The 13,987-nt window shown below is 39.3% G+C and overlaps 1 long non-coding RNA gene across 1 annotated transcript; it reads left to right on the top strand.

Moving 5' to 3' along the window:
- Positions 1-8,637: 8,637 nt before the first annotated feature.
- LOC123483390 lies at positions 8,638-12,875 on the top strand. Its single transcript, XR_006658222.1, has 3 exons — positions 8,638-8,667; positions 12,454-12,570; positions 12,841-12,875. It is a non-coding gene; the product is annotated as an uncharacterized LOC123483390 (long non-coding RNA).
- Positions 12,876-13,987: the final 1,112 nt, after the last annotated feature.

Consider the following 13,987-nt stretch of genomic DNA (forward strand, 5'->3'; position numbering starts at 1 on the left):
ACCAGAACACTGAGTTTAATGCTGTTCTAAATGACATCATTAGAGACAGACTAGTATGTGGGCTACGGAGTGAAGCTACACAAAAGAGACTGTTGACTGAAAGTCATCTGACCTTGGCAAAGGACATTGAAATCAGTGTGTCCATGGAACTAGCTGCTAAAGTGGCTCACCAGTTGAGTTCATCAGGAACTTAGTGGGTTCATCTAACAATCCTAATCACCAGCTGATACATTTTAATCTCATACACAGGGTAAACCTTCCACCTAGAAAACATCATTTAATAGAAATCACAACCGCTCCTCTGTGTGATCTATGTAATCAAGGTGCCTTGGGCTCCTTTAATCATATGTACTGGGAGTGACCAGGGGACATGTTTTGGAAAGAGGTATCCTCATACTTTGTTCCCCCAAACTGTTATTACTGAATGATAATTCGCCACTGTCATTACAGCAAAGACGTATAATGTTGTCAGGTTGGACAGCAGCTAAAAAGATGTTGGAACTAAAATGGCAACCACCACACCTCATTGGATCAGCACTTTTATAGATATCATTTATTTAGAAATATCCACTGCTAGGATCCATCGGGCTAGCCAAACAACAATTGCAGCTGAAACCATAAAATAACTCCTGTAGTTTGTTTTACCCAACAGATTGACCGTTCATGATAATTTTTGTGCAAATGTGTACCTTGATTTAGTATTTAATTTAATGGAGATCAGGTTGGGTGTGTTGGGGTGGTCCCAGGAGGGGTTGGAGGGTGGGTTGGGGTGGTCCCAGGAGGGGTTGGAGGGTGGGTTGGGGTGGTCCCAGGAGGGGTTGGAGGGTGGGTTGGGGTGGTCCCAGGAGGGGGTTGGAGGGTGGGTTGGGGTGGTCCCAGGAGGGATTGGAGGGTGGGTTGGGTTGGTCCCAGGAGGGGGTTGGAGTGTGGGTTGGGGTGGTCCCAGGAGGGGTTGGAGGGTGGGCTGATGCAGCTGAGGTGGGTGATTGTATATGTGGTTTATTATAATTGTATTTATCTGCAATAACTAGTTTCCATAATATACTGATATATATTTTAACAGTATCGTGTCTCTAGCTGTATAACCATTCCTGCTGATATTTGTTCTTGTCTGTGTTCCTTTGAAAATAAATAAAAAGTGAATCATAAAAAAAGGAAAAGTGCACAGAGTTTCAACTGAAAATCAGAGACCGGGAAATCAAGTCACATGCTTCCACTGTGGCAAGGTGGGACATCAGGTATCAACATGCTGGTGGAAGGACATGGATTGTCCAGCCTGTGGTAAAAAGGGATATCAGGCTTCTACATGCTGGTGGAAGGACATGGATTGTCCAGCCTGTGGTAAAAAGGGCCATCAGGCTTCTACATGCTGGTGGAAGGACATGGATTGTCCAGCCTGTGGTAAAAAGGGCAACATCGAACAAGTCTCCAGAAACAAAAAGAGAACAGAGAAAACGCAAAAACGGGAAACAAGAAACAGACATTCCAACGAAAGACACATAGACATGTTCACACTGTTGAGTAAGAGAACACTGAGGTGAGTGACTCATCAGACGAGGAAGTCACACTGAAAATCCTGACTTTTTCCTGGCGGGCCGCACGGCTACTATGTCTCCCCCTTGCTAGAGGGACAGCCGGTGGGTATGGAGATTTTCACAGGGGCAGCTGTATCTCTTGTGTCAGAAAAAAATACACTGAAACACCTTCCACTTCAACCAGCGCACCTCGTGTTAAAGACTTACACAGGTGAATCTGTCGCTGTGAGAGGCATCACTGATGTCACAGTTCAGGTAAACAGACAAACTGAAAAGCTGCCACTCTATGTTGTGAAAGGAGACTATGCATCACTACTGGGATGTTCATAGATGGAGAAAATCACACTGGACTGGCCATCAGTGCATACAATGACACATGGAGACACAGACCTACCTGCCATCTTAAAGAAACATGGAGAAGTCTTTAATGGACAGCTGGGTAGTATGAACGACATTATAGGGAAGATTAGCATTAAGCCAGACAGCAAACCAACGTTTCTGAAAGCAGGACCTGTACCTTATGCTATCAGACCATAAGTCAAGGCTGACTTGGAGGCTTTAGTCAAGAACAAAGTACTGGAGCCGGTCAGCATGAGTGAATGCATGAGCAACACCCATCTACCAGTCCTTAACACTAGAACCGCCTGGCCTTTCAGCTAGTAGGGATGGGTAACTCCAATCCTCGGGGTGTCACACTTTTCCCCCATCCCTAGCAAACACAGCTGATTAACCTAATCCCATTCTAAACTGAATATTATGATTAGTTAATTATTGGAGTCAGGTGTGTTAGCTGGGCCTGGGGCAAAAGTGTGACACCAATCAGGCCCCGAGGACTGGAGTTGCCCATCCCTGCACTAGAGCAAGGTGTGCAAACATGGTTGATAAATAAACGCTTGATAAATAGTGCATAAACTATTGTAAAGGATTAATTGCATGAATAAATATTAGTGGAAATATATATTTTTTGTAACTTAAAAAAAAGTGTATTCTACAAAGTAAAAATAAAAAAAGGCCTAGAGCCTATTTCTGTTTCCCTTATAATAAAAACCTTACAGTGTAATCCATCTGATCAACTTTATTTGTAGATTCAATTACTAATAGCGTTATAGTACTTAATAAAGTCAATTTACAGTTTATTTTGACAAAGTAGAATGAAAAATATAATAATAATAATAATAATAATAATAATATAACTAGCCAGGTGTTCAGGAGAAATGATTTGCTGTATTCCTAAACAAAAGCACCAGTGCATTAACAATTATAAAGGATGAATTGCATAAATAAATATTTGTGTTAATATATTTATGACAAGATATAAAAACAATAATGTGTTGATTGTATCAGACACTGTACCGCGCCTTTACACATGAACCAATCACGTCTTCTCTTTATGCTTTGGATCCACAGTCAGCACACAGCTTCGGGGCTTTGTGTGAGCAAGCCCCACAAACAAATCGGTTGCCCTGCACACAGTTTTTATGGGACTTTTTCCGTCCGCACTTACTTACTTGACATTGTGTCTCCTTTTTCCCCAGTGGGAGCTGTGGTTCTTGGGGAAGAGGGAGAACAGGACCTGCTGTCTTGACATTGTGTATTTTTCCCCAGTGGGAGCTGTGGTGCTTGGGGAAGACGGAGAACAGGACCTGCTGTCTTGACATTGTGTCTTTTTCCCCAGTGGGAGCTGTGGTGCTTGGGGAAGAGGGAGAGCAGGACCTGCTGTCTTGGCATTGTGTATTTTTCCCCAGTGGGAGCTGTGGTGCTTGAGGAAGAGGGAGAGCAGGACCTGCTGACTTGACATTGTGTATTATTTTTTGGGGCTCCACGTGTCTCAAAACCACAGTCTCAGACAGTCCCTCACTCAGCTGGTCTGGTTTAATCTTTCCCCAGATATGGAAAGACACTGAGCAAGTTGGTTTCGACATCCACGGCTAACCAAAACAGAAGTCACATGCATCATTATCAGTTTCTATCTGGTTTCCATTGGCCATTCATCCATTGGCGACAGAATATTATGTTACTCGTTGTAGCTTAGTAGCCAGAGCAATGCTGGCACTAGAGTGGTCATGTGCTAAATGAATGAACAGCAGGGATGTTGGTGAAAAAATGATATTTGGAAATAGAGCTTCACCTCTTGAATTTTGAGAGTTATTTGATAAAGGTAAGTGTCATAGAAACTTCAGAATATGCTCTTTCAGATACAGCACTATATAGAAATCACAATGTTTTACCTGCATGTGACTCTGAAGGAGGATTTGATAAATAGATGCTCTTTTCCCTGCATCTGTCAATTACAGACTATTGTCAATTTCATCTGGTCTATAGGCTAACTCTTATTATGTGTGAAATTAGTTTAGGTAGAGTCAAGGATATGTTTTGCATTATTCTAAAGGCATACGTTTTGCAACACAATCTCACACTCAATTTGAGCAAATATGTACAAAAAGTATTTTAGCAGATTTTGTGCGTTTTTGTGTGGCTTAATTCACCCCTATGAATTAAGTCATACAAAAATGGTTATTTTCACACGAATTAAGCCACACAAAAATTCACAAATACGCACAAAATCTGCAGAAAAAGTTTTTGTGCATATTTGCACGGATTGAGTGTGAGATTGTGTTGACTGCAACACATAGCATGTTTTCGTTTCCCTTACAATACATTTGATTAGTAATAGAGTTACAGTAAATAAAACAGTCCTGTTGTGGTATCTGAACAATTTATGACTTTGCTAAGGAAATATACTATGGTTTGGGACAAAGGAGGACAGCACAACATATTATATTGGGCCCGTTGTTCTCCAGATGTCTGCAGATGTCTGTAAATTGACGCTGAAATCCTTTGATGTAATAAACCTTTATAATCAAAGGACAGTGTCAGCGGAATTCTTGTTCTCACTGCATGTCAGCATAGTTCTCGACACCATAGTAACAGCTTCTATTTACAAAGTAAAATGGAACAGAACGGTATCAACCTGCAAGATGCGGTCAAATGATTTGCTGCTGATAAATAGGCATAACACAAACTCATCATTACACTGTTGTTCTAAACGAATTCAACATCTGCACCCTCCTTATCATTCAGTTAAGCCTAATTTAAATTCAGTTGTGAAGTAAGGTGCACAATTATTACCCATTCATCCATATGTCATTTATTCAGTGAGGAAAGAGAGACTCATTAGTGGCACATTGTCTTGGCAGATTAAGTTGGGAATATGTGTGAAAACAACGGGTAACAAGGCATAGAATACTTTTCTGTTTGTGGTTAAGAAATTCTGACAATTGAGCAGTGTAAAATACAAACATTGAGGAAAAATCAGGGAGCAGGAAATAGGTTTATTTGGGGTCTGATTCTAGTGTTAAAAGGCAATTCCTCCACTTTTTAACCTCATATTCATCCTCTCCAGCACAACAACAGTGTCTATATTTGAGAAAACAGCACGTTTCTATGATCTGTAGTTAAAAAGACAAGAAGAAAAGTCTTTACAAAATGTGACATAAAAGTAAAACCAGTGATTTCCACCTGCAGTGAGTTTCTAGTTTCCAGTCCAATGGAGTAAACCCAGTGATTTCCACCTGCAGTGAGTTTCTAGTTTCCAGTCCAATGGAGTAAACCCAGTGATTTCCACCTGCAGTGAGTTTCTAGTTTCCAGCCCAATGGAGTAAACCCAGTGATTTCCACCTGCAGTGAGTTTCTAGTTTCCAGTCCAATGGAGTAAACCCAGTGATTTCCACCTGCAGTGAGTTTCTAGTTTCCAGTCCAATGGAGTAAACCCAGTGATTTCCACCTGCAGTGAGTTTCTAGTTTCCAGCCCAATGGAGTAAACCCAGTGATTTCCACCTGCAGTGAGTTTCTAGTTTCCAGTCCAATGGAGTAAACCCAGTGATTTCCACCTGCAGTGAGTTTCTAGTTTCCAGTCCAATGGAGTAAACCCAGTGATTTCCACCTGCAGTGAGTTTCTAGTTTCCAGTCCAATAGAGGGGATTTTATTGCTCCCCACACCACTGTGAATCTGATTGGGTTTGAACATCACTGGTTTTAAAATGTTTAAACTTTTAAATTAGGTCTTCGAGGATCACTTTTTAACTTTATATTTTTAGAAATGCACAATTTTCACATATGATCTTATATTATTTTTACGGCTGCTATGGACCTTTAAAGGTCGTTTTTTAAATTCATTGTAAAGACTGGAATGGAGTTAATGGAACGGCATCAAACATGTAATTTATTAATTCAATTTCAGCCATAAAAATGAACCCGTCCTCCAATAACTCTTCCCACCAGCCTCCTCTGGGAAATGTCTCTGTTCTGGTAAAAGAGAAGTAGATAGTATCACATCTTGTTTCTGTTGTATCTACATGTATCTTCATTAAACCACAGGTTCTGTTCTTGAGACTGATTGGGAAGAGTGGGGTGGAAAAGTTTTTCAACACTACTGTAGTTAGCACTAATTTAACTTCCTGTTTGCGTTGCGATACTTGCAAGGGGGGTTCAATGTTATCTTTCAACCTTCCCAATTCCTCCCCCATGTCTCATATTCACTGTTATCTTTCAAACTTCCCAATACCTTCCCCTGAAATGAGATGTGGTGTGCAACTTAGAGTGTAAAGTCCTTTAGTCTCTATGGGCCAGATGGCCAGTTGGTGAGGGCCACAGCATGGGGAAAGAAACTGTTCAGATGGGGGTCTCTAACATCCAATCACATAGGTTAACAGCAGCGGACAGTTTAAAATTCATCGCTACTAACTCAAACTGCCTTGGTTTGGATAAAGACAATCTCTGTACAGAAGTAGGATCTGAATTTGATCACCCGGTTGCAGGAGAACTTTCCTGCAATGTAGGGAATTTAAAACTTATAGTGTATTTGAGATTTATATAAAAAGGTTTTTGAAGTCTGTAATAGAGGCTACTTCTTTTGCAAGAAAACAGTGACCGTCACAAAATATGTGAATATGTAAATAAGCTTGTAGCCTATGCAGTTACAAAATGGCTGTAGAAACTGTGGCACACATTTCTCTGCACAATTAGAAATCAGATAAATGTGTTGATTTTAAGGAAAGACTGGCAAACTCTTTTCAAGTCTAGGCTAACTATTATGAAGTTCGGTCGTCAAACATTCAATAGAGTAGCCTTGAGATATGATCCTTTATATTGCTGAATGACCTGATGGTTTCCGTAGGATAAAAATATATATATATATATCGCTACATGCTCAGTTATTTAGAATTAAACCGATTTGAAGGTGATAAGTCCTGCTACCAGTAGACTATGGAACACTATAGGGACCTACTAATAGACTATGGAACACTGTAGGGACCTACTAATAGACTATGGAACACTATAGGGACCTACTAATAGACTATGGAACACTGTAGGGACCTACTAATAGACTATGGAACACTGTAGGGACCTACTAATAGACTATGTGAACACTGTAGGGACCTACTAATAGACTATGTGAACACTGTAGGGACCTACTAATAGACTATGTGAACACTGTAGGGACCTACTAATAGACTATGTGAACACTGTAGGGACCTACTAATAGACTATGGAACACTGTAGGGACCTACTAATAGACTATGGAACACTATAGGGACCTACTAATAGACTATGTGAACACTGTAGGGACCTACTAATAGACTATGTGAACACTGTAGGGACCTACTAATAGACTATGTGAACACTGTAGGGACCTACTAATAGACTATGTGAACACTGTAGGGACCTACTAATAGACTATGTGAACACTGTAGGGACCTACTAGTAGACTATGTGAACACTGTAGGGACCTACTAGTAGACTATGTGAACACTGTAGGGACCTACTAGTAGACTATGTGAACACTGTAGGGACCTACTAATAGACTATGTGAACACTGTAGGGACCTACTAATAGACTATGTGAACACTGTAGGGACCTACTAATAGACTATGTGAACACTGTAGGGACCTACTAATAGACTATGTGAACACTGTAGGGACCTACTAGTAGACTATGTGAACACTGTAGGGACCTACTAGTAGACTATGTGAACACTGTAGGGACCTACTAATAGACTATGCGAACACTGTAGGGACCTACTAATAGACTATGTGAACACTGTAGGGACCTACTAATAGACTATGTGAACACTGTAGGGACCTACTAGTAGACTATGTGAACACTGTAGGGACCTACTAATAGACTATGTGAACACTGTAGGGACCTACTAGTAGACTATGTGAACACTGTAGGGACCTACTAATAGACTATGTGAACACTGTAGGGACCTACTAATAGACTATGTGAACACTGTAGGGACCTACTTGTGTATAAACTTAAACGACTAAAACCAACTATAAAGTATGTCGAAAAGATAATGGACTTATACATTTTTCAATAATAATTAATTCTAGAAAATTAGCTTAAAAACTGAAAAAAATATCTCACCTTGCATAGAATTGCATAGAATTGCTTTAAAATTGCATTACACTTGGCAGGATGTGTGGAATTGCAGGAGATTAGCGTTGAAACATTTTCTGTTCCCTGCCAAGATAATACTTTTGACTTATTCTTTGGTCTGTGTATGTTTTTCTTACCGTTATTTTACCGTTCAACCATTATGGTGGGCCGCGACTCAAAAAACACCTCAGTTGGTGGGTCATGAAGCAAAACAGTTTGGGAACCCATGCCTTAACAAACAGTGACACATTATATTCTTATTATTATTGACACTAAACATAGAGATGAGGTGAAAAACATCAGTCATGACTACATGTTCATGTGATCGCATTAAACCACCTGACTGTTTGGACGTGTCTGTTAGTAAATGTTTCATTTGAATAAAATAGAACAATGGACATTCTAGAATGAGTTGTCACTGTGTTCACCACAACCAACATGCTGCATCTCTGTTTAGGGGTCAGTGGTCTAAAATGAGTCTCTCTGGGGAGAGAGAGGAGGGGGGCCCTGCCTCTAAAATGAGTCTCTCTGGGGAGAGAGAGGAGGGGGGCCCTGCCTCTAAAATGAGTCTCTCTGGGGAGAGAGAGGAGGGGGGCCCTGCCTCTAAAATGAGTCTCTCTGGGGAGAGAGAGGAGGGGGGCCCTGCCTCTAAAATGAGTCTCTCTGGGGAACATGACACCAAAGCTAAGAGGTGAGATGATAATTTTGTTTAAGAATTTCCAAAACGCTATATACAAAAATATTTTATGTGTGTTTTTTCCTCAGAAATGATTGCTTATGGGTACCTGCAAAATTACTGTTCTCAGATTTTTTATTAATAGATTTGAGATGTGTATGAAAATATTATTTTTTTATGAACGCTATACATTTGTATATCCATTGTTTAGCGGGAATGGAATGTTTGTATCTTCTATATTTGACTGTGATATGTGGTTGTCTCACCAATATATCTTAAGATGAATACACTTACAGATGACATATCTTAATTTGATCCAGTTTCTCACAGCAGGAAAATACTCCTGCAACAACAGGAATTCTGAATTATTATGTTGATAGATTATAATTAATGGACACTTTTTGTAGGGTAGATTCGTTTTTTTTTATAGTGCAAGAGTGGAAATTACAAACTTTAGAAGCCTTTTAAAATCTCGAATACACTACAAGTTTGCATTTTCTGCTGTGCAGGAATATTCCTGCAACAACAGGATTATCAAATTAAGATACGGCATCTGTACTGTAAATGGCTCTGTGTACGGTTTCCGGATAGTGTTTTAGGAGTGTTTTAAAGAAGAGTCTGTCTTACAAATGAGATGTAACATAAAAGTGCCTTTTGGGGTCATGTGATGGGATCAAAAGAAAGGGAGAGCTCAGATCGGCTGCTCTTGGATCAGTTTTCTCCGTTCAAATATTTCCATAATATTATAATTATTTCACACTACTGAAGATGGATCAGCTCCTAGAGAGATATTATCACCTACGGCTGCAAATATTGAGGCAGCTTATTCTAATGCTTACCCGATAAAAATGCACTAAATCACAGATTTGGCACATCATTGTTCACATGTTAGGCTACACATCATGAAATATGTTGAGACAAATTACAGACAGTAGCCTACAAGTAGAAAAATATAACTAAATTGATTAAACATAAATGTATTTTAATATGATTGAAATAGGACTATAGCCTGCTGTTTATATTTCAATAAAGTCACCTCGGATTTCATTTGAAGCATCTTTTTACACTTAGCTTGTTCGCAGAGACATTGGCAACTTTTTATTTGCAGTGCCATGTTTTCTTGGATGCCAACGGAAGCCATGCTTCCCCCAAAAATGATTTATTCATTTATTTTTAAATATATATATATATGTATTTTGTCTCTCTGTGTTTCATAATTTTGCTTCAATTTGCAAGAGGCTGAATGTATCTCACCGGATAAAGCATCTGAGCAAGCGATACAGCACCCCTCTGTCTCAGTATGTGAAGCCAATTATCTGTTGCTGTAAGGTCAAAAATAAAATAAATAATATAAACATAAACATAAAATAAAAATAATATGGCATTGTTGCCGCCTGTATCATTGAATGCGAGCATTTGGCCTCCCTTCATAATTTTTTAAATAAAATAATAGCCAATCAGCGTTGAACTAAACTGAGCGAGCTCAACTGTAAATGTTCCTGGCGCACCAATATAGACGAGATGAGAAAAATATTGAAATTAAAAATGTCGTTATTTGTTACATTTGACTGTGTAAAACCTAGCAGTACTACTTATTTCTCTGAGTGAGGCAGATATATATTATTACTGTGTAAAACCTAGCAGTACTACTTATTTCTCTGAGAGTGAGGCAGATATATATATTTTACTGTGTAAAACCTAGCAGTAATACTGATTTCTCTAAGAGTGAGGCAGATATATATTATTACTGTGTAAAACCTAGCAGTACTACTTATTTCTCTGAGAGTGAGGCAGATATATATTTTTACTGTGTAAAACCTAGCAGTACTACTTATTTCTCTGAGAATGAGGCAGATATATAGCATTTTGCAAAAACTATGATTATTTGTCTCTCTTTAATGAAACCATCAAGTGATAGATTTTCAACAATGTCTGTCATTGAACAATCCCATGGCATGATTAGATGGTGAAAACACACACCAATATCTTTCATAATTTCTTTAAATAATAAAAGCAGCAGGTAGCTTAGTGGGTAAGAGCGTTGTGCCAGTAACTGAAAGGTCACTGGTTCTAATCCCCGAGCCGACTACGTGAAAAATATGTCGATGTGCCCTTAAGCAAGGCACTTAACCCTAATTGCTCCTGTAAGTCACTCTGGATAAGAGCGTCTGCTAAATGTCTAAAATGTAATTTACCAACATTTCTGAAAATTATACAGTACCAGTCAAAAGATTTAGAACACCTACTCATTCAAGGGTTTTTCTTTATTTTTACTATTTTCTACATTGTAGAATAATAGTGAAGACATTAAAACTATGAAAATAACATATATGGAATCATGTAGTAACCAAAAAAGTGTTAAAAAAATCAACATATATTTTATTTGACATTCTTTAAATAGCCACCCTTTGCCTTGATGACAGCTTTGCACACGCTTGGCATTCTCTCAACCAGCTTCACCTGGAATGCTTTTTCAACAGTCTTGAAGGAGTTCCCACATATGCTGAGCACTTGTTGGCTGCTTTTCCTTCACTCTGCAGTCCGACTCATCCCAAACAATCTCAATTGGGTTGAGGTTGGGGGATTGTGGAGGCCAGGTCATCTGATGCAGCACTCAATCACTCTCCTTCTTGGTAAAATAGCCCTTACACAGCATGGAGGTGTGTTGGGTCATTGTCCTGTTGAAAAACAAATGATAGTCCCACTAAGCCCAAACCAGATGGGATGGTGTATCACTGCAGAATGCTGTGGTAGCCATGCTGGTTAAGTGTGCCTTGAATTCTAAATTGATCACAGACAGTGTCACCAGCAAAGCACCCCCACACCAAAACACCTCCTCCTCCATGCTTTACGTTGGGAACTACACATGCGGAGATAATCCATTCACCCACACTGCTTCTCACAAAGACACGGCGGTTGGAACCAAACATCTCCAATTTGGACTCAAGAACAAAGGACAGATTTCCACCGGTCTAATGTCCATTGCTCGTGTTTCTTGGGTCTGATGTTGAGATGTGTCTGTTACTTGAACTCTGTGAAGAATTTATTTGGGTTGCAATTTCTGAGGCTGGTAACTCTAATGAACTTATCCTCTGCAGCAGAGGTAACTCTGGGTCTTCCATTCCTGTGGTGGTCCTCATGAGAGCCAGTTTCATCATAGCACTTGATGTTTTTTACGACTGCACTTGAAGAAACTTTCAAAGTTGTTGAAATGTTCCGTATTGACTGGCCGTCATGTCTTAAAGTAATGATGGACTGTCGTTTCTCTTTGCTTATTTGAGCTGTTCTTGCCATAATATGGACTTGGTCTTTTACCAAATAGGGTTATCTTCTGTATACCCCCCTACCTTGTCACAACACAACTGATTGGCTCAAACGCATTAAGAAGGAAAGAGATTCCACAAATTAACTTTTAAGAAGGCCCACCTGTTAATTGAAATGCATTCCAGATGACTACCTCATGAAGCTGGTTGAGAGAATGCCAAGAGTGTGCAAAGCTGTCATCAAGACAAAGGGTGGCTATTTGAAAAATCTCAAATATAAAATATATTTTGATTTGTTTAACACTTTTTTGGTTACTACATGATTCCATATCTGTTATTTCATAGTTTTGATGTCTTCACTGTTATTCTACAATGTAAAAAATAGTAAAAATAAAGAAAAACCCTTGAATGAGTAGGTGTTCTAAAACTTTTGACTGGTAGTGTACATATAGCGTTTTGGAATGAAACTCTTCTTATGTTTCCCCATATGATCTCTGAGTAGATGAGAGATGTAATGTTTGTCTCTGTTGTGTTGAAGCCCAATCAAGCAGGAGAGACCAGCCTCCCCTGTATCCAGCTGTGTGTCCTTGAAGAGTGACCAGTCTATGGAACTTCCTATATACTTCAGAGAGGGAGACTTTTCTAGTGAACAAAGGTAAGAATAACTCATGGGTCATGGTCAGTGAGTTAAACAACACTGTCTCTAGTCATTTCTCCTCTCCCATTTTCCCATTTATTTTTGTTGTTTTCATAATCCATAGGCTAAACCTTGTTTCAATTTTCATAGTCCTAAAATAATATTAAACAAATGCAACATTCCCTCCCTGTTGTGTGTGTGTGTGTGTGTGTGTGTGTGTGTGTGTGTGTGTGTGTGTGTGTGTGTACTCCCTGGATGAGGATATGTCATCTCATGTTTTGTCCACAGAAACCAACAGGAGAGATCAGAGTCAGAGATTCTCAGTGGTCAGTCTTCCCAGAGTCATCAAACAGACCTGATGCTTGCTGACACACTGGAGAAAAGTAAGAGCTGTCTGCCTCACGTTGAATGCTGTTTTATAACAAACATTTAAAAGCTGTAGCTAAAGTACAGCTAAAATAGCTGTGTAACTCAATGATATTGTAGCAGCCTTAACCCATTTAATCCAGTCGGTCACAATATTGGAAAATAAAGTATGTACTTTACAGGCTCTAGAGAAGTTCAAGTTGTATTAATCAACACATAAGTCATATATTCTGCATTATTAAGGTGGCTAGTATGATTCAGATAAGTTTTATATGATTTCTCAGAATGGTCACAACAGGGATTACCGAACAGTCACTCAGGGGTAATTGGCCATGTATAGATCCGTACACTTAATTAGTGTAATAACTTAACAAATATTTAATGTCAATAGTTTGTTTAGTGTGTCTTGCACAATAGTAGACCTGGTTTATGTGAGTTTTGATGAATAGTCAGAAGGGTAGACCTGGTTCATCAGAGTATTGGGATATAGCCACAGGTGTAAACCTGGTTCATATGGGTGTTTGGGCTGAGATATGCAGGTGTAGACCTGGTTTAAATTAGTATTGGGACTCAGTCAAAGGTGTAGACCTGGTTTATATTAGTATTGGGACTCATCCAAAGGTGTAGACCTGGTTTATATTAGTATTGGGACTCATCCAAAGGTGTAGACGTGGTTTATATTAGTATTGGGACTCATCCAAAGGTGTATACCTGGTTTAAATTAGTATTGGGACTCAGTCAAAGGTGTAGACCTGGTTTATATTAGTATTGGGACTCAGTCAAAGGTGTAGACCTGGTTTATATTGGTATTGGGACTCATCCGAAGGTGTAGACCTGGTTTATATTAGTATTGGGACTCATCCAAAGGTGTAGACCTGGTTTATATTGGTATTGGGACTCATCCGAAGGTGTAGACCTGGTTTATATTAGTATTGGGACTCATCCAAAGGTGTAGACCTGGTTTATATTAGTATTGGGACTCATCCAAAGGTGTAGACGTGGTTTATATTAGTATTGGGACTCATCCAAAGGTGTATACCTGGTTTAAATTAGTATTGGGACTCAGTCA

The sequence above is a fragment of the Coregonus clupeaformis genome, unplaced genomic scaffold, assembly GCF_020615455.1.
Source record: "Coregonus clupeaformis isolate EN_2021a unplaced genomic scaffold, ASM2061545v1 scaf0106, whole genome shotgun sequence".
In the NCBI taxonomy this organism is placed as follows: domain Eukaryota; kingdom Metazoa; phylum Chordata; class Actinopteri; order Salmoniformes; family Salmonidae; genus Coregonus; species Coregonus clupeaformis.